This window comes from Schistocerca americana, chromosome 7 (genome assembly GCF_021461395.2).
Source record: "Schistocerca americana isolate TAMUIC-IGC-003095 chromosome 7, iqSchAmer2.1, whole genome shotgun sequence".
NCBI classification, from domain to species: Eukaryota; Metazoa; Arthropoda; class Insecta; order Orthoptera; family Acrididae; genus Schistocerca; species Schistocerca americana.
The window spans coordinates 9,585,312-9,605,886 of NC_060125.1; positions in this window are offsets into that span (position 1 = coordinate 9,585,312).

Below are 20,575 nucleotides of genomic sequence, written 5' to 3' on the forward strand. Positions count from 1 at the left end.
TCGGAATTAAATACAAAAGGCACAATGGCGACTAAAGTACAAGAAGACTGACTCTCCTGACGCTCTATGTTTTGAACCATTCCTGTGACACTAGTTATAGATTCCGGAGCTTCACTCCAGGTTTACTGTATCCCTTGGACATGCTTATTGACGATGAAACGCAGAAATTGCATCGGAATTAAATACAAAAGGCACAAGACCGACTTAAGTACAAGAAGACTGACTCCTCTTACTGACTATGTTTTGCACCATTCCTGTGACACTAGTCATAGATTCCGATGCTTCACTCCAGGTTTACTGTATCCCTTGGACCTTCTTATTGACGATGAAACACAGAAATTGCATCGGAATAAATACAACAGGCACAAAGCCTACTTAAGTACAAGAAGTTTGACTCTTCTTACTGACTATGTTTTGAAACATCCCTGTGACACTAGTTATAGTTTCCGATGCTTCACTCCAGGTTTACTGTATCCCTTGGACTTTCTTATTGACGATGAAACACAGAAACGGCATCGGAATTAAATACAATAGGCACAATGCGGACTTAAGTACAAGAAGACTGACTCTTCTTACTGACTATGTTTTGAACCATTCCTGTGACACTAGTCATAGATACCGATGCTTAACTTCAGGATGCCGACATAAGTACAAGAATACTGACTCTTCTTACTGTCTATATTTGAATCATTCCTGTGACACTAGCTATAGACTCCGATGCTTCTATTCAGGTTTACTGTATCCCTCTGACCTTCTTATTGACGATGAAACACAGAAATTGCATCGGAATTAAATACGAAAGGCACAATGCCGACTTAAGTACAAGAAGACTGACTCTTCTTACTGACTATGTTTTGAACCATTCCTGTGACACTAGTTATAGATTCCGATGCTTCTCTTTAGGTTAACTGTATCCCTCTGACCTTCTTATTGACGATGAAACACAGAAATTGCATCAGAATTAAATACAAAAGGCACAATGCCGAATTAAGTACAAGAAGACTGACTCTTCAGACTGACTATGTTTTGAACCATTCCTGTGACACTAGTCATAGATTCCGATGCTTAACTTCAGGATTACTGTATCCCTCTGACATTCTTATTTACAATGAAACACAGAAATTGCATCGGAATTAAATACAAAAGGCACGATGCCGACTTAGGTACAAGAAGACTGACTCTTCTTACTGTCTATGTTTTGAACCATCCCTGTGACACTAGTTATAGATTCCGATGCTTCACTCCAGGTTTACTGTATCCCTTGGACCTTCTTATTGACGATGAAACACAGAAAGTGTATCTTAATTAAATTCAAAAGTCACAATGCCGACTTAAGTACAAGAAGACTGACTCTTCTTATTGACTATGTTTTGAACCATTCCTGTGACACTAGTTATAAATTCCGATGCTTCACTTCAGGTTTACTGTATCCCTCGGACCCTCTTATTGACGATGAAACACAGAAATTGCATCGGACGTAAGTACAAAAGGCACAATGCAGACTTAAGTACAAGAAGACTGACTCTTCTTACTGTCTATCTTTTGAACCATTCCTGAGACACTAGTTATAGATTCCGGTGCTACACTCCAGGTTTACTGTAATTCTCTGACCTTCTTATTGACGATGAAACACAGAAATTGCATCGGAATTAAATAGAAAAGGCACAATACCGACTTAAGTACAAGAAGACTGACTCTTCCTACTGTCTATGATTTTAACCATTCCTGTGACACTAGTTTTTTATTCCGATGCTTCACTTGAGGTTTACTGTATCCCTCTGACCTTCTTAATGACGATGAAACTCACAAATTGCATCGGAAATAAATACAAGAGGCACAATGCCGATTTAAGTACAAGAAGACTGAGTCTTCCAACTGTCTATGTTTTGAACCATTACTGTGACACTAGTTATAGATTCCGATGCTACACTTCAGGTTTACTGTATCCCTCTGACCTTCTTATTGACGATGAAACACACAAATGCATCGGAATTAAATACAAGAGCCACAATGCCGACATAAGTACAAGAAGAGTGACACTTCCAACTGACTATGATTTGAGCCATTCGTGTGACACTAGTTATAGATTCCGATGCCTCACTTCAGGTTTACTCTATCCCTCAGACCTTCTTATTAACGATGAAACACAGAAATTGCATCGGAATTAAATAAAAAAGGCACAATGCCGAATTAAGTAGGAGAAGACTGACTCTTCCTACTCTCTACGTTTTGCACCATTCCTGTGAAGCTAGGCATAGATTCTGACGCTCCACTTCAGGTTTACTGTATCATTTGGAACTTCTTATTGACGATGAAACACAGGAATTCCATCGGAATTAAATACAAAAGCCACAATACCGACTTAAGTACAAGAAGTCTGACTCTTCTTACTGACCTTGTTTTGAACCATTCCTGTGACACTAGTCATAGATTCCGATGCTTAACTTCAGGATTACTGTATCCCTCTGACATTCTTATTGTCGACGAAACACAGAAATTGCTTCGGAATTAAATACAAAAGGCTCAATGCCGACTAAAGTACAAGAAGACTGACTCTTCTTACTGACTATGTTTTGAATCATTCCTGTGACACTAGTTATAGATCCGACGCTTCACTTCAGGTTTACTGTATCCCTCTGACCTTCTTATTGACGATGAAACACAGAAATTGCATCGGAATTAAATACAAAAAGGACAATGCCGAACTAGGTACAAGAAGACTGACTCTTCTTACTGTCTATGTTTTGAACCATCCCTGTGACACTAGTTATAGATTCCGATGCTTCACTCCAGGTTTACTGTATCCCTCTGACCTTCTTACGAACGATGAAGCTTAGAAATTGCATCGGAATTAAATACAAAAGGGACAATGCCGACTAAAGTACAAAAATACTGACTTATCTTACTGTCTATGTTTTGAACCGTCCCTGTGACACTAGTTATAGATTCCGACGCTTCACTCCAGGTTTAGTGTATCAATTGGACCTTCTTATTGACGATGAAACACAAAAATTGCATCGGAATTAAATAGAATATGCACAATGCCAACTTATGTACAAGAAGATTGACTCTTTCTACTCTCTATGTTTTGAACCATTCCTGTGACACTAGTTTTTCATTCCGATGCTTCACTTGAGGTTTACTGTATCCCTCGGTCCTACTTATGGACGATGAAACACAGAAATTGCATCGGAATTAAATACGATAGGCACAATGCCGACTTAAGTAAAAGCAGTCTGACTCTTCTTACTGTCTGTGTTTTGAACCATTCCTGTGACACTAGTTATAGATTCCGATGCATCACTTCAGGTTTACTGTATCCCTCTGACCTTCTTATTGACGATGAAACACACAAATTGCATCAGAATTAAATACAAGAGGCACAATGCCGACTTAACTACAAGAAGACTGACTCTTCTTAGTGACTATGTTTTGAACCTTTCCTGTGACACTAGTTATAGATTCTGATGCTTAACTTCAGGATTACTGTATTCCACTGATTTTCTTAGTGACGATGAAACACAGAAATTGCATCGGAATTAAATACAAAAAGCACAAAGCCGACTTAAGTACAAGAATACTGACTCATCTTACTGACTATGATTTGAACCGTCCCTGTGACACTAGTTATAGATTCCGATGCTTCACTCCAGGTTTACTGTATCCCTCGGACCTTCTTATTGACGATGTAACACAGCAATTGAATCGGAATTAAATACAAAAGGCACAATACAGACCTAAGTACAAGAAGACTGGCTCTTCTTACTGACAATGATTCGAACCATTCCTGTGCCACTAGTTACAGATTCCGTGCTTCACATCACGTTTACTGTATCCCTCAGACCTTCTTATTTCCGATGAAACACAGAAATTGCATCCGAATAAATACAAAAGGCATAATGTCGAATTAAGTACAGGAAGACTGACTCTTCTTACTGTCTATGTTTTGAACCATTCCTGTGACACTAGGTATAGACTCCGATGCTTCACTCAAGGTTTACTGTATATCTTGGACCTTCTTATTGACGATGAAACACAGAAATTGTATCGGAATTAAATACGATAGGCACAATGCCGACTTCAGTTAAAGAAGTCTGACTCTTCTTACTGTCTGTGTTTTGAACCATTCCTGTGACACTAGTTATAGACTCCGATGCTTCACTCCAGGTTTACTGTATCCCTTGGACCTTCTTATTGACGATGAAACACAGAATTTGCATCAGAATTAAATAGAATATGCACAATGCCGACTTATGTACAAGAAGATTGACTCTTCCTACTCTTTACGTATTAAACCATTCCTGTGACTCTAGTTTTTTATTCCGATGCTTCACTTGAGGTTTACTGTATCCCTCGGTCCTACTTATGGACGATGAAACACAGAAATTGCATCGGAATGAAATACAAAAAGCACAATGCCGACTTAAGTACAAGAAGACTGACTCTTCTTACTGACTATGTTTTTGAACCATCCCTGTGACTCTAGTTATAGATTCCGATGCTTCACCTCAGGTTTACTGTATCCCTCTGACCTTCTTATTGACGATGAAACACAGAAATTGCATCGGAATTAAATACAAAAAGCACAACGCCGACTTAAGTACATGTAGACTGACTTTTCCTACTGTCTATGATTTGAACGATTCCTGTGACACTAATTACAGATTCCGATGGTTCATTTCAGGTTTACTGTATCCCTTTGACCTTCTTATTGACAATGAAACACAGAAGTTGCATCGGAATTAAATTGAAAAGGCAATATGCCGACTTAAGTACGAGAAGACTGACTCTTCCAACTGTCTATGTTTTGAACCGTTCGTGTGACCCTAGTTACAGATTCCGATGCTTCACTTCAGGTTTACTGTATCCCTCTGACCTTCTTATTGACGATGAAACACACAAATGCATCGGAATTAAATACAAGAGCCACAATGCCGACTGAAGTACAAGAAGACTGAGTCTTCTTACTGACTATGATTTGAACCATTCCTGTGACACTAGTTTTAGATTCCGATGCTTCACTTCAGTTTTACTGCATCTCTGATCTTCTTAGTGACGATGAAACACAGAAATTGCATCGGAATGAAATACAAAAGGCACAATGCCGACTTAAGTACATGCAGACTGACTTTTCCTACTGTCTATGTTTTGAACCATTCCTGTGACACTGGTTACAGATTCCGATGGTTCATTTCAGGTTTACTGTATCCCTTGGACCTTCGTATAGACGATGAAACACAGAAATTGCATCGGAATTAAATACAAAACGCACAATGCCGACGTAAGTACAAGAAGAGTGACACTTCCAACTGACTATGATTTGAACCATTCGTGTGACACTAGTAATAGATTCCGATGCTTCACTTCTGGTTTACTCTATCCCTCAGACCTTCTTATTGACGATGAAACATAGAAATTGCATCGGAATTAAATAAAAAAGGCACAATGCCGAATTAAGTAGGAGAAGACTGACTCTTCTTACTGACTATGTTTTGAACCGTTCCTGTGACACTAGTCATAGATTCCGATGCTTAACTTCAGGATTACTGCATCCCTGTGACATTATTATTGACGATGAAACACAGAAATTGCTTCGGAATTAAATACAAAAGGCACAATGCCGACTAAAGTACAAGAAGACTGACTCTTCTGACAGTCTATGTTTTGAACCATTCTTGTGACACTAGTTATAGATTCCGATGCTTCACTTCAGGTTTACTGTATCCCTTTGACCTTCTTATTGACGATGAGACACAGAAATTGCATTGGAATTAAATACAAAAAGCACAATGCCGACTTAGGTACAAGAAGACTGACTCTTCCTACTCTCTACGTTTTGCACCATACCTGTGAAGCTAGGCATAGATTCTGACGCTTCACTTCAGGTTTACTGTATCATTTGGAACTTCTTATTGACGATGAAACACAGGAATTCCATAGGAATTAAATACAAAAGCCACAATACCGACTTAAGTACAAGAAGTCTGACTCTTCTTACTGACTATGTTTTGAACCATTCCTGTGACACTAGTCATAGATTCCGATGCTTAACTTCAGGATTACTGTATCCCTCTGACATTCTTATTGTCGACGAAACACAGAAATTGCTTCGGAATTAAATACAAAAGGCTCAATGCCGACTAAAGTACAAGAAGACTGACTCTTCTTACTGACTATGTTTTGAATCATTCCTGTGACACTAGTTATAGATCCGATGCTTCACTTCAGGTTTACTGTATCCCTCTGACCTTCTTATTGACGATGAAACACAGAAATTGCATCGGAATTAAATACAAAAAGGACAATGCCGAACTAGGTACAAGAAGACTGATTCTTCTGACAGTCTATGTTTTGAACCATCCCTGTGACACTAGTTATAGATTCCGATGCTTCACTCCAGGTTTACTGTATCCCTCTGACCTTCTTACGAACGATGAAGCTTAGAAATTGCATCGGAATGAAATACAAAAGGCACAATGCCGACTTAAGTACATGCAGACTGACTTTTCCTACTGTCTATGTTTTGAACCATTCCTGTGACACTGGTTACAGATTCCGATGGTTCATTTCAGGTTTACTGTATCCCTTGGACCTTCGTATAGACGATGAAACACAGAAATTGCATCGGAATTAAATACAAAACGCACAATGCCGACGTAAGTACAAGAAGAGTGACACTTCCAACTGACTATGATTTGAACCATTCGTGTGACACTAGTAATAGATTCCGATGCTTCACTTCAGGTTTACTCTATCCCTCAGACCTTCTTATTGACGATGAAACACAGAAATTGTATCGGAATTAAATAAAAAAGGCACAATGCCGAATTAAGTAGGAGAAGACTGACTCTTCTTACTGACTATGTTTTGAACCGTTCCTGTGACACTAGTCATAGATTCCGATGCTTAACTTCAGGATTACTGCATCCCTCTGACATTTTTATTGACGATGAAACACAGAAATTGCTTCGGAATTAAATACAAAAGGCACAATGCCGACTAAAGTACAAGAAGACTGACTCTTCTGACAGTCTATGTTTTGAACCATTCTTGTGACACTAGTTATAGATTCCGATGCTTCACTTCAGGTTTACTGTATCCCTTTGACCTTCTTATTGACGATGAGACACAGAAATTGCATTGGAATTAAATACAAAAAGCACAATGCCGACTTAGGTACAAGAAGACTGACTCTTCCTACTCTCTACGTTTTGCACCATACCTGTGAAGCTAGGCATAGATTCTGACGCTTCACTTCAGGTTTACTGTATCATTTGGAACTTCTTATTGACGATGAAACACAGGAATTCCATCGGAATTAAATACAAAAGCCACAATACCGACTTAAGTACAAGAAGTCTGACTCTTCTTACTGACTATGTTTTGAACCATTCCTGTGACACTAGTCATAGATTCCGATGCTTAACTTCAGGATTACTGTATCCCTCTGACATTCTTATTGTCGACGAAACACAGAAATTGCTTCGGAATTAAATACAAAAGGCTCAATGCCGACTAAAGTACAAGAAGACTGACTCTTCTTACTGACTATGTTTTGAATCATTCCTGTGACACTAGTTATAGATCCGATGCTTCACTTCAGGTTTACTGTATCCCTCTGACCTTCTTATTGACGATGAAACACAGAAATTGCATCGGAATTAAATACAAAAAGGACAATGCCGAACTAGGTACAAGAAGACTGACTCTTCTGACAGTCTATGTTTTGAACCATCCCTGTGACACTAGTTATAGATTCCGATGCTTCACTCCAGGTTTACTGTATCCCTCCGACCTTCTTACGAACGATGAAGCTTAGAAATTGCATCGGAATTAAATACAAAAGGCACAATGCCGACTAAAGTACAAGAATACTGACTTATCTTACTGTCTATGTTTTAAACCGTCCCTGTGACACTAGTTATAGATTCCGATGCTTCACTCCAGGTTTAGTGTATCAATTGGACTTTCTTATTGACGATGAAACACAGAAATTGCATCGGAATTAAATACAAAAGGCACAATGCCGACATAAGTACAAGAAGACTGACTCTTCTTACTGACTATGTTTTAAACCATACCCGTGACACTAGTTATAGATTCCGATGCTTCACTCCAGGTTTTCTGTATCTTTTGGACCTTCATATTGACCATGAAACACAGAAATTGGATCAGAATTAAATAGAAAATGCACAATGATGACTTAAGTACAAGAAGACTGACTCTTCTTACTGACTATGTTTTGAACCATTCCTGTGACACTAGTTATAGATTCCGATGCTTCACTCCAGGTTTAATGTATCCCTTTGTCCTTCTTATTGACGATGAAACACAGCAATTAAATCAGAATTAAATAGAAAATGCACAATGATGACTTGAGTACATGAAGACTGACTCTTCTTACCGGCTATGTTTTGAATCATTCCTGTGACACCAGTTATAGATTCCGATGCATCACTTCAGGTTTACTGTATCCCTTGGACCTTTATATTGACGATGAAACACAGAAATTGCATCGGAATTAAAGAGAAAGGGCACAATGCCTACTTAAGTACAAGAATACTGACTCATCTTACTGTCTATGTTATGAATCGTCCCTGTGACACTAGTTATAGATTCCGATGCTTCACTCCAGGTTTACTGTATCCCTTGGACCTTCATATTGACGATGAAACACAGAAATTGCATTGGAATGAAATACAAAAGCCACAATGCCGACTTATGTACAAGAAGACTGACTATCCTTACTGACTGTGTTTTGAACCATTCCTGTGACACTAGTTAAAGATCCGATGCTTCACTTCAGGCTTACTGTATCCCTCTGACCTTCCTATTGACGATGAAACACAGAAATCGCATCGGAATTAAATACAAAAGGCACAATGCCGAACTAGGTACAAGAAGGCTGACTCTTCTGACAGTCTATGTTTTGAACCATCCCTGTGACACTAGTTATAGATTCCGATGCATCACTCCAGGTTTACTTTTTCCCCCGGACCTTCTTATTGACGATGAAACACAGAAATTGCATCGGAATTAAATACAAATGGCACAATGCCGAATTAAGAACAAGAAGACTCACTCTTCTTACTGACTATGTTTTGAACCATTCCTGTGACACTAGTTATAGATTCCGATGCTTCACTTCAGGTTTAATGTATCCCTCTGACCTTCTTACTGACGATGAAGCTTAGAAATTGCATCGGAATTAAATACAAAAGGCACAATGCAGACTAAAGTACAAGAATACTGACTTATCTTACTGTCTATGTTTTGAACCGTCCCTGTGACACTAGTTATAGATTCCGATGCTTCACTCCAGGTTTAATGTATCAATTGGACCTTCTTATTGACGATGAAACACAGAAATTGCATCGGAATTAAATACAAAAGGTACAATGCCGACTTAAGTACAAGAGGACTGACTCTTCCTACTGACTATGTTTTGAACCATTCCTGTGACACTAGTTATAGATCCGATGCTTCACTTCAGGTTTACTGTATCCCTCTGACCTTCTTATTGACAATGAAACACAGAAATTGCATCGGAATTAAATACAAACAGCACAATGCCGAATTAAGTACAAGAAGACTGACTCTTCTTGCTGTCTATGTTTTGAACCATTCCTGTGACACTAGTTATAGATTCCGATGCTTCACTCCAGGTTTACTGTGTCCCTTGGACCTTCTTATTGACGATGAAGCACAGAAATAGCATCGGAATTAAATACAATAGGCACAATGCCGACTTAAGTACAAGAAGACTAACTCTTGCTACTGTCAATGCTTTGAACCTTTCCTTTGACACTAGTTATAGATTCCGATGCTTCACTTCTGGTTTACTGTATCCCCTGGACCTTCTTATTGACGACGAAACACAGAAATTGCATCGGAATTAAATACAAAATGCACAATACCGACATAAGTACAAGAAAACTGACTCTTCTTACTGACTATGATTTGAACCATTCCTGTGACTCTAGTTATAGATTCCGATGCTTCACTTCAGGTTTAATGTATCCCTCTGACCTTCTTAATGACGATGAAACACAGAAATTGCATCGGAATTAAATACAAAATTCACAATGCCGACGTAAGTACAAGAAGACTGACTCTTCCTACTGTCTATGATTTCAACCATTCCTGTGACACTAGTTATAGATTCCGATGCTTCACTCCAGGTTTACTGTATCCCTTGGACCTTCTTATTGACGATGAAACACAGAAATTGGATCAGAATTAAATAGAAAATGCACAATGATGATTGAGTACAAGAAGACTGACTCTTCTTACTGGCTATGTTTTGAATCATTCCTGTGACACTAGTTATAGATTCCGATGCTTCACTTCAGGTTTACTGTATCCCTTGGACCTTCTTATTGACGATGAAACACAGAAATTGCATCGGAATTAAATAGAAAGGGCACAATGCCTACTTAAGTACAAGAATACTGACTCATCTTACTGTCTATGTTATGAACCGTCCCTGTGACACTAGTTATAGATTCCGATGCTTCACTCCAGGTTTACTGTATCCCTTTTACCTTCTTATTGACGATGAAACACAGAAATTGCATTGGAATGAAATACAAAAGGCACAGTGCCGACTTATGTACAAGAAGACTGACTCTCCTTACTGACTATGTTTTGAAACATTCCTGTGACACTAGTTAAAGATCCGATGCTTCACTACAGGCTTACTGTATCCCTCTGACCTTCCTATTGACGATGAAACACAGAAATCGCATCGGAATTAAATACAAAAAGGACAATGCCGAACTAGGTACAAGAAGACTGACTCTTCTGACAGTCTATGTTTTGAACCATCCCTGTGACACTAGTTATAGATTCCGATGCTTCACTCCAGGTTTACTGTATCCCTCTGACCTTCTTACTGACGATGAAGCTTCGAAATTGCATCGGAATTAAATACAAAAGGCACAATGCCGACTAAAGTACAAGAATACTGACTTATCTTACTGTCTATGTTTTGAACCGTCCCTGTGACACTAGTTATAGATTCCGATGCTTCACTCCAGGTTTTCTGTATCTTTTGGACCTTCTTATTGACGATGAAACACAGAAATTGGATCAGAATTAAATAGAAAATGCACAATTATGACTTAAGTACAAGAAGACTGACTCTTCTTACTGACTATGATTTGAACCATTCCTGTGACACTAGTTATAGATTCCGATGCTTCACTCCAGGTTTAATGTATCCCTTGGACCTTCTTATTGACGATGAAACACGGAAATTGCATCGGAATTAAATACAAAAGGCACAATGCCGACTTAAGTACAAGAAGACTGACTCTTCTTACTGACTATGTTTTGAACCATTCCTGTGACACTAGTTATAGATTCCGATGCTTCACTCCCGGTTTACTGTGTCGTTTGGACCTTCTTATTGACGATGAAGCACAGAAATAGCATCGGAATTAAATAGAATAGGCACAATGCCGACTTAAGTACAAGATGACTGACTCTTGCTACTGTCTATGCTTTGAACCTTTCCTTTGACACTAGTTATAGATTCCGATGCTTCACTTCAGGTTTACTGTATCCCTTGGACCTTCTTATTGACGATGAAACGCAGAAATTGAATCGGAATTAAATACAAAAGGCACAATACCGACATAAGTACAAGAAAACTGACTCTTCTTACTGACTATGATTTGAACCATTCCTGTGACTCTAGTTATAGATTCCGATGCTTCACTTCAGGTTTAATGTATCCCTCTGACCTTGTTATTGACGATGAAACACAGAAATTGCATCGAAATTAAATACAAAATTCACAATGCCGACGTAAGTACAAGAAGACTGACTCTTCCTACTGTCTATGATTTGAACCATTCCTGTGACACTAGTTATAGATTCCGATGCTTCACTCCAGGTTTAATGTATCCCTTGGACCTTCTTATTGACGATGAAACACAGAAATTTCATCGGAATTAAATACAAAAGGCACAATGCCGACTTAAGTACAAGAAGACTGACTCTTCTTACTGACTATGTTTTGAACCATTCCTGTGATACTAGTTATAGATTCCGATGCTTCACTTCAGGTTTACTGTATCCCTCTGACCTTCTCATTGACGATGAAACACAGAAATTGGATCGGAATTAAATACAAAAGGCACAATGCCGAATTATGTACAAGAAGGCTGACTCTTCTTACTGTCTATGTCTTGAACGATTCCTGTGACACTAGTTGTAGACTCCGCTGCTTCACTCTAGGTTTACTGTATCCCTTGGACCTTCCTATTAACGATGAAACACAGAAATTGCATCGGAATTAAATACAAATGGCACAATGCCGACTTAAGTAAAAGAAGTCTGACTCTTCTTACTGTCTATGATTTGAATTATTCCTGTGACACTAGTTATAGATTCCGATGCTTCACTCCAGGTTTACTGTATCCCTTGGACCTTCTTATTGACGATGAAACACAGAAATTAAATCAGAATTAAATACAAAATGCACAATGATGACTTGAGTACAAGAAGACTGACTCTTCTTACTGGCTATGATTTGAATCATTCCTGTGACACTAGTTATAGATTCCGATGCTTCACTCCAGGTTTTCGGTATCCATTGGACCTTCTTATTGACGATGAAACACAGAAATTGGATCAGAATTAAATAGAAAATGCACAATGATGACTTAAGTACAAGAAGACTGACTCTTCTTACTGACTATGTACTGAACCATTCCTGTGACACTAGTTATAGATTCCGATGCTTCACTTCAGGATTACTGCATAACTTGGACCTTCCTATTGACGATGTAACACAGAAATTGCATCGGAATTAAATAGAAAAGGCACAATGCCGACTTAAGTACAAGAATACTGACTCCTCTTACTGTCTATGTTTTGAACCGTCCCTGTGACACTAGTTATAGATTCCAATGCTTCACTCCAGGTTTACTGTATCCCTTGGACCTTCTTATTGTCGATGAAACACAGAAATTGCATCGGAATTAAATACAAAAGGCACAATGCCGAATTAAGGACAAGAATTCTGACTCCTCTCATGTCTATGATTTGAGCCATTCCTCTGACACTAGTTATAGACTCCGATGCTTCACTCCAGGTTTACTGTATCCCTCTGACCATTTTATTGACAATGAAGCACAGAAATTGCATCGGAATTAAATACAAAATGCACAATGCCGACTTAAGTACAAGAAGACTGACTCTTCCTACTGTCTATGTTTTGAACCATTCCTGTGACACTAGTTATTGATTAAGAGGCTTCACTCCAGGTTTACTGTGTCCCTTTGACCTTCTTATTGACGATGAAGCACAGAAATAGCATCGGAATTAAATACAATAGGCACAATGCCAACATACGTACAGGAAGACTGACTCTTGCTACTGTCTATGTTTTGAACCTTTCCTTTGACACTAGTTACAGATTCCGATGCTTCACTTCAGGTTTACTGTATCTCTCGGACCTTCTTATTGACGATGAAACACAGAAATTGCATCGGAATTAAATACAAAAGGCACAATACCGACTTAAGTACAAGAAGACTGACTCTTCTTACTGACTATGTTTTGAACCATTCCTGTGACACTAGTTATAGATTCCGATGCTTCACTTCAGGTTTACTGTATCCCTTGGACCTTGTTATTGACGATGAAACGCAGAAATTGAATCGGAATTAAATACAAAAGGCACAATACTGACATAAGTACAAGAAAACTGACTCTTCTTACTGACTATGATTTGAACCATTCCTGTGACTCTCGTTATAGATTCCGATGCTTCACTTCAGGTTTAATGTATCCATCTGACCTTGTTTTGACGATGAAACACAGAAATTGCATCGGAATTAAATACAAAATTCACAATGCCGACGTAAGTACAAGAAGACTGACTCTTCCTACTGTCTATGATTTGAACCATTCCTGTGACACTAGTTATAGATTCCGATGCTTCACTCCAGGTTTAATGTATCCCTTGGACCTTCTTATTGACGATGAAACACAGAAATTACATCGGAATTAAATACAAAAGGCACAATGCCCACTTAAGTACAAGAAGACTGACTCTTCTTACTGACTATGGTTTGAACCATTCCTGTGACACTAGTTATAGATTCCGATGCTTCACTCCAGGTTTACTGTAGCCCTTGGGCCTTCTTATTGACGATGAAACACAGAAATTAAATCAGAATTAAATAGAAAATGCACAATGATGACATGAGTACAAGAAGACTGACTCTTCTTACCGGCTATGTTTTGAATCATTCCTGTGACACTAGTTATAGATTCCGATGCTTCACTCCAGGTTTTCGGTATCCTTTGGACCTTCTTATTGACGATGAAACACAGAAATTGGATCAGAATTAAATAGAAAATGCACAATGATGACTTAAGTACAAGAAGACTGACTCTTCTTACTGACTATGTTTTGAACCATTCCTGTGACACTAGTTATAGATTCCGATGCTTCACTTCAGGTTTACTGTATAACTTGGACCTTCGTATTGACGATGAAACACGGAAATTGCATCGGAATTAAATAGAAAAGGCACAATGCCGACTTAAGTACAAGAATACTGACTCCTCTTACTGTCTATGTTTTGAACCGTCCCTGTGACACTAGTTATAGATTCCAATGCTTCACTCCAGGTTTACTGTATCCCTTGGACCTTCTTATTGTCGATGAAACACAGAAATTGCATCGGAATTAAATACAAAAGGCACAATGCCGAATTAAGTCAAGAATTCTGACTCCTCTTACTGTCTATGATTTGAGCCATTCCTCTGACACTAGTTATAGACTCCGATGCTTCACTCCAGGTTTACTGTATCCCTCTGACCATTTTATTGACGATGAAGCACAGAAATTGCATCGGAATTAAATAAAAAACTCACAATGCCGACGTATGTACAAGAAGACTGACTCATCCTACTGTCTATGATTTGAACCATTATTGTGACACTAGTTATAGATTCCGATGCTTCACTCCAGGTTTAATGTATCCCTTGGACCTTCTTATTGACGATGAAACACAGAAATTGCATCGCAATTAAATACAAAAGGCACAATGCCGACTTAAGTACAAGAAGACTGACTCTTCTTACTGACTATGTTTTGAACCATTCTTGTGACACTAGCTATAGATTCCGATGCTTCACTTCAGGTTTACTGTATCCCTTAAACCTTCTTATTGACGATGAAACACAGAAATTGCTTCGGAATTAAATACAAAAGGCACAATGCCGACTTAAGTACAAGAAGACTGACTCTTCTTACTTTCTATGTTTTGAACCATTCCTGTGACTCTAGTTATAAATTCCGATGCTTCACTTCAGGTTTGATGTATCCCTCTGACCTTCTTATTGACGATGAAACACAGAAATTGCATCGGAATTAAATAAAAAATTCACAATGCCGACGTAAGTACAAGAAGACTGACTCATCCTACTGTCTATGATTTGAACCATTCCTGTGACACTAGTTATAGATTCCGATGCTTCACTCCAGGTTTAATGTATCCCTTGGACCTTCTTATTGACGATGAAACACAGAAATTGCATCGGAATTAAATACAAGAGGCACAATGCCGACTTAAGTAAAAGAAGTCTGACTCTTCTTACTGTCTATGATTTGAACCATTCCTGTGACACTAGTTATAGATTCCGATGCTTCACTTCAGGTTTACTGTATCCCTTGGACCTTCTTATTGACGATGAAACACAGAAATTGCATCGAGATTAAATAGAAAAGGCACAATGCCTACTTAAGTTCAAGAATACTGACTCATCCTACTGTCTATGTTTTGAACGGTCCCTGTGACACTAGTTATAGATTCCGATGCTTCACTCCAGGTTTACTGTATCCCTTGGACCTTCTTATTGACGATGAAACACAGAAATTGCATAGGAATTAAATACAAAACGAACAATGCCGACATAAGTACAAGAAGACTGACTCTTCTTACTGACTATGTTTTGAACCATTCCTGTGACACTAGTTATAGATCCGATGCTTCACTTCAGGCTTACTGAATCCCTCTGACCTTCCTATTGACGATAAAACACAGAAATCGCATCGGAGTTAAATACTAAAGGCATAATGCCGAATTAGGTACAAGATGACTGTCTCTTCTTACTGTCTATGTTTTGAACCATTCCTGTGACACTAGTTATAGACTCCGATGCTTCACTCCAGGTATACTGTATCCCTCTGACCTTCTTATTGACGATGAAGCACAGAAATTGCATCGGAATTAAATACAAAAGGCACAATGCCGACTTAAGTACAAGAAGACTGACTTTTCCTAATGTCTACGTTTCGAACCATTCCTGTGACACTAGTTATAGATTCCGATGCTTCACTCCAGGTTTACTGTGTCCCTTGGACCTTCGTATTGACGATGAAACACAGAAATTGCATCGGAAATAAATACAATAGGCACAATGCCGACTTAAGTACAAGAAGACTGACTCTTGCTACTGTCTATGTATTGAACCATTCCTGTGACACCAGTTATAGACTCCGATGCTTCACTTCAGGTTTACTGTATCCCTTGGACCTTCTTATAAACGATGAAACACAGAAATTGCATCGGAATTAAATAGAAAATGCACAATGCCGACTTAAGTACTAGAAGACTGACTCTTCCTACTGTGTATGTTTTGAACCATTCCTGAGACGCTAGTTATAAATTCCAATGCTTCACTTCAGGTTTCCTGTATCCCTTGGACCTTCTTATTGACGATGAAACACAGAAATTGCATCGGAATTAAATACAAACGGCACAATGCCGAATTAACTACAAAAAGACTGACTCTTTTTACTGACTATGTTTTGAACCATTCCTGTGACACTAGTTATAGTTTCTGATGCTTAACTTCGGGATTACTGTATCCCTCTGACCTTCTTATTGACGATGAAACACAGAAATTGCATCGGAATTAAATACAAAATTCACAATGCCGACTTAAGTACAAGAAGACAGACTCTTGAAACTGTCTATGTTTAGAACGATTCCTGTGACACTATTTATAGATTCCGATGCTTCACTTCAGGTTTACTGTATCCCTTGGACCTTCTTATTGACGATGCAACACAGAAATTGCATCGTAATTAAATACAAAAGGCACATTGCAGTCTTAAGTACAAGAAGACTGACTCTTCCAATTGTCTATGTTTTGAACCATTCCTGTGACACTAGTTACAGATTCCGATGCTTCACTATAGGTTTACTGTATCCCTCCGACCGTCTTATTGACGATGAAACACAGAAATTGCATCGGAATTAAATAGAAAATGCACAATGCCGACTTAAGTACTAGAAGACTGACTCTTCCTACTGTGTATGTTTTGAACCATTCCTGTGACACTAGTTATAAATTCCGATGCTTCACTTCAGGTTTACTGTATCCCTTGGACCTTTTTATTGTCGATGAAACACAGAAATTGCATCGGAATTAAATACAAAAGGCACAATGCCGAATTAAGGACAAGAATTCTGACTCCTCTTACTGTCTATGATTTGAGCCATTCCTCTGACACTAGTTATAGACTCCGATGCTTCACTCCAGGTTTACTGTATCCCTCTGACTATTTTATTGACGATGAAGCACAGAAATTGCATCGGAATTAAATACAAAATGCACAATGCCGACTTAAGTACAAGAAGACTGACTCTTCCTACTGTCTATGTTTTGAACCATTCCTGTGCTACTAGTTACAGATTAAGAGGCTTCACTCCAGGTTTACTGTGTCCCTTTGACCTTCTTATTGACGATGAAGCACAGAAATAGCATCGGAATTAAATACAATAGGCACAATGCCGACTTAAGTACAGGAAGACTGACTCTTGCTACTGTATATGTTTTGAACCTTTCCTTTGACACTAGTTATAGATTCCGATGCTTCACTTCAGGTTTACTGTATCCCTCGGACCTTCTTATTGACGATGAAACACAGAAATTGCATCGGAATTAAATACAAAACGCACAATACCGACTTAAGTACAAGAAGACTGACTCTTCTTACTGACTATGTTTTGAACCATTCCTGTGACACTAGTTATAGATTCGGATGCTTCACTCCAGGTTTACTGTGTCGCTTGGACCTTCTTATTGATGATGAAGCACAGAAATAGCATCGGAATTAAATACAATAGGCACAATGCCGACTTAAGTACAAGATGACTGACTCTTGCTACTGTCTATGCTTTGAACCTTTCCTTTGACACTAGTTATAGATTCCGATGCTTCACTTCAGGTTTACTGTATCCCTTGGACCTTCTTATTGACGATGAAACGCAGAAATTGAATTGGAATTAAATGCAAAAGGCACAATACCGACATAAGTACAAGAAAACTGACTCTTCTTACTGACTATGATTTGAACCATTCCTGTGACTCTAGTTATAGATTCCGATGCTTCACTTCAGTTTTAATGTATCCCTCTGACCTTGTTATTGACGATGAAACACAGAAATTGCATCGGAATTAAATACAAAATTCACAATGCCGACGTAAGTTTAAGAAGACTGACTCTTCCTACTGTCTATGATTTGAACCATTCCTGTGACACTAGTTATAGATTCCGATGCTTCACTCCAGGTTTAATGTATCCCTTGGACCTTCTTATTGACGATGAAACACAGAAATTTCATCGGAATTAAATACAAAAGGCACAATGCCGACTTAAGTACAAGAAGACTGACTCTTCTTACTGACTATGTTTTGAACATTCCTGTGATACTAGTTATAGATTCTGATGCTTCACTTCAGGTTTACTGTATCCCTCTGTCCTTCTCATTGACGATGAAACACAGTAATTGGATCGGAATTAAATACAAAAGGCACAATGCCGAATTATGTGCAAGAAGGCTGACTCTTCTTACTGTCTATGTCTTGAACCATTCCTGTGACACTAGTTGTAGACTCCGCTGCTTCACTCTAGGTTTACTGTATCCCTTGGACCTTCCTATAGACGATGAAACACAGAAATTGCATCGGAATTAAATACAAATGGCACAATGCCGACTTAAGTAAAAGAAGTCTGACTCTTCTTACTGTCTATGATTTGAACCATTCCTGTGACACTAGTTATAGATTCCGATGCTTCACTCCAGGTTTACTGTATCCCTTGGACCTTCTTATTGACGATGAAACACAGAAATTAAATTAGAATTAAATAGAAAATGCACAATAATGACTTGAGTACAAGAAGACTGACTCTTCTTACTGGCTATGTTTTGAATCATTCCTGTGGCACTAGTTATAGATTCCGATGCTTCACTGGAGGTTTTCGGTATCCTTTGGACCTTCTTATTGACGATGAAACACAGAAATTGAATCAGAATTAAATAGAAAATGCACAATGATGACTTAAGTACAAGAAGACTGACTCTTCTTACTGACTATGTTTTGAACCATTCCTGTGACACTAGTTATAGATTCCGATGCTTCACTCCAGGTTTACTGCGTCCCTTGGACCTTCGTATTGACGATGAAACACAGAAATTGCATCGGAAATAAATACAATAGGCACAATGCCGACTTAAGTACAAGAAGACTGACTCTTGCTACTGTCTATGTTTTGAACCATTCCTGTGACACCAGTTATAGACTCCGATGCTTCACTTCAGGTTTACTGTATCCCTTGGACCTTCTTGTTGACGATGAAACACAGAAATTGCATCGGAATTAAATAGAAAATGCACAATGCCGACTTAAGTACTAGAAGACTGACTCTTCCTACTGTGTATGTTTTGAACCATTCCTGAGACACTAGTTATAAATTACGATGCTTCACTTCAGGTTTACTGTATCCCTTGGACCTTCTTATTGACGATGAAACACAGAAATTGGATCGGAATGAAATACAAACGGCACAATGCCGAATTAACTACAAGAAGACTGACTCTTTCTACTGACTATGTTTTCAACCATTCCTGTGACACTAGTTTCAGTTTCTGATGCTTAACTTCGGGATTACTGTATCCCTCTGACCTTCTTATTGACGATGACACACAGAAATTGCATCGGAATTAAATACAAAATTCACAATGCCGACTTAAGTACAAGAAGACAGACTCTTGAAACTGTCTATGTTTAGAACCATTCCTGTGACACCATTTATAGATTCCGATAGTTCACTTCAGGTTTACTGTATCCCTTGGACCTTCTTATTGACGATGCAACACAGAAATTGCATCGGAATTAAATACAAAAGGCACAATGCCGTCTTAAGTACAAGAAGACTGACTCTTCCAACTGTCTATGTTTTGAACCATTCCTGTGACACTAGTTACAGATTCCGATGCTTCACTTCAGGTTTACTGTATCCCTCCGACTGTCTTATTGACGATGAAACACAGAAATTGCATCGGAATTAAATAGAAAATGCACAATGCCGACTTAAGTACTAGAAGACTGACTCTTCCTACTGTGTATGTTTTGAACCATCCCTGTGACACTAGTTATAAATTCCGATGCTTCACTTCAGGTTTACTGTATCCCTTGGACCTTCTTATTGTCGATAAAACACAGAAATTGCATCAGAATTAAATACAAAAGGCACAATGCC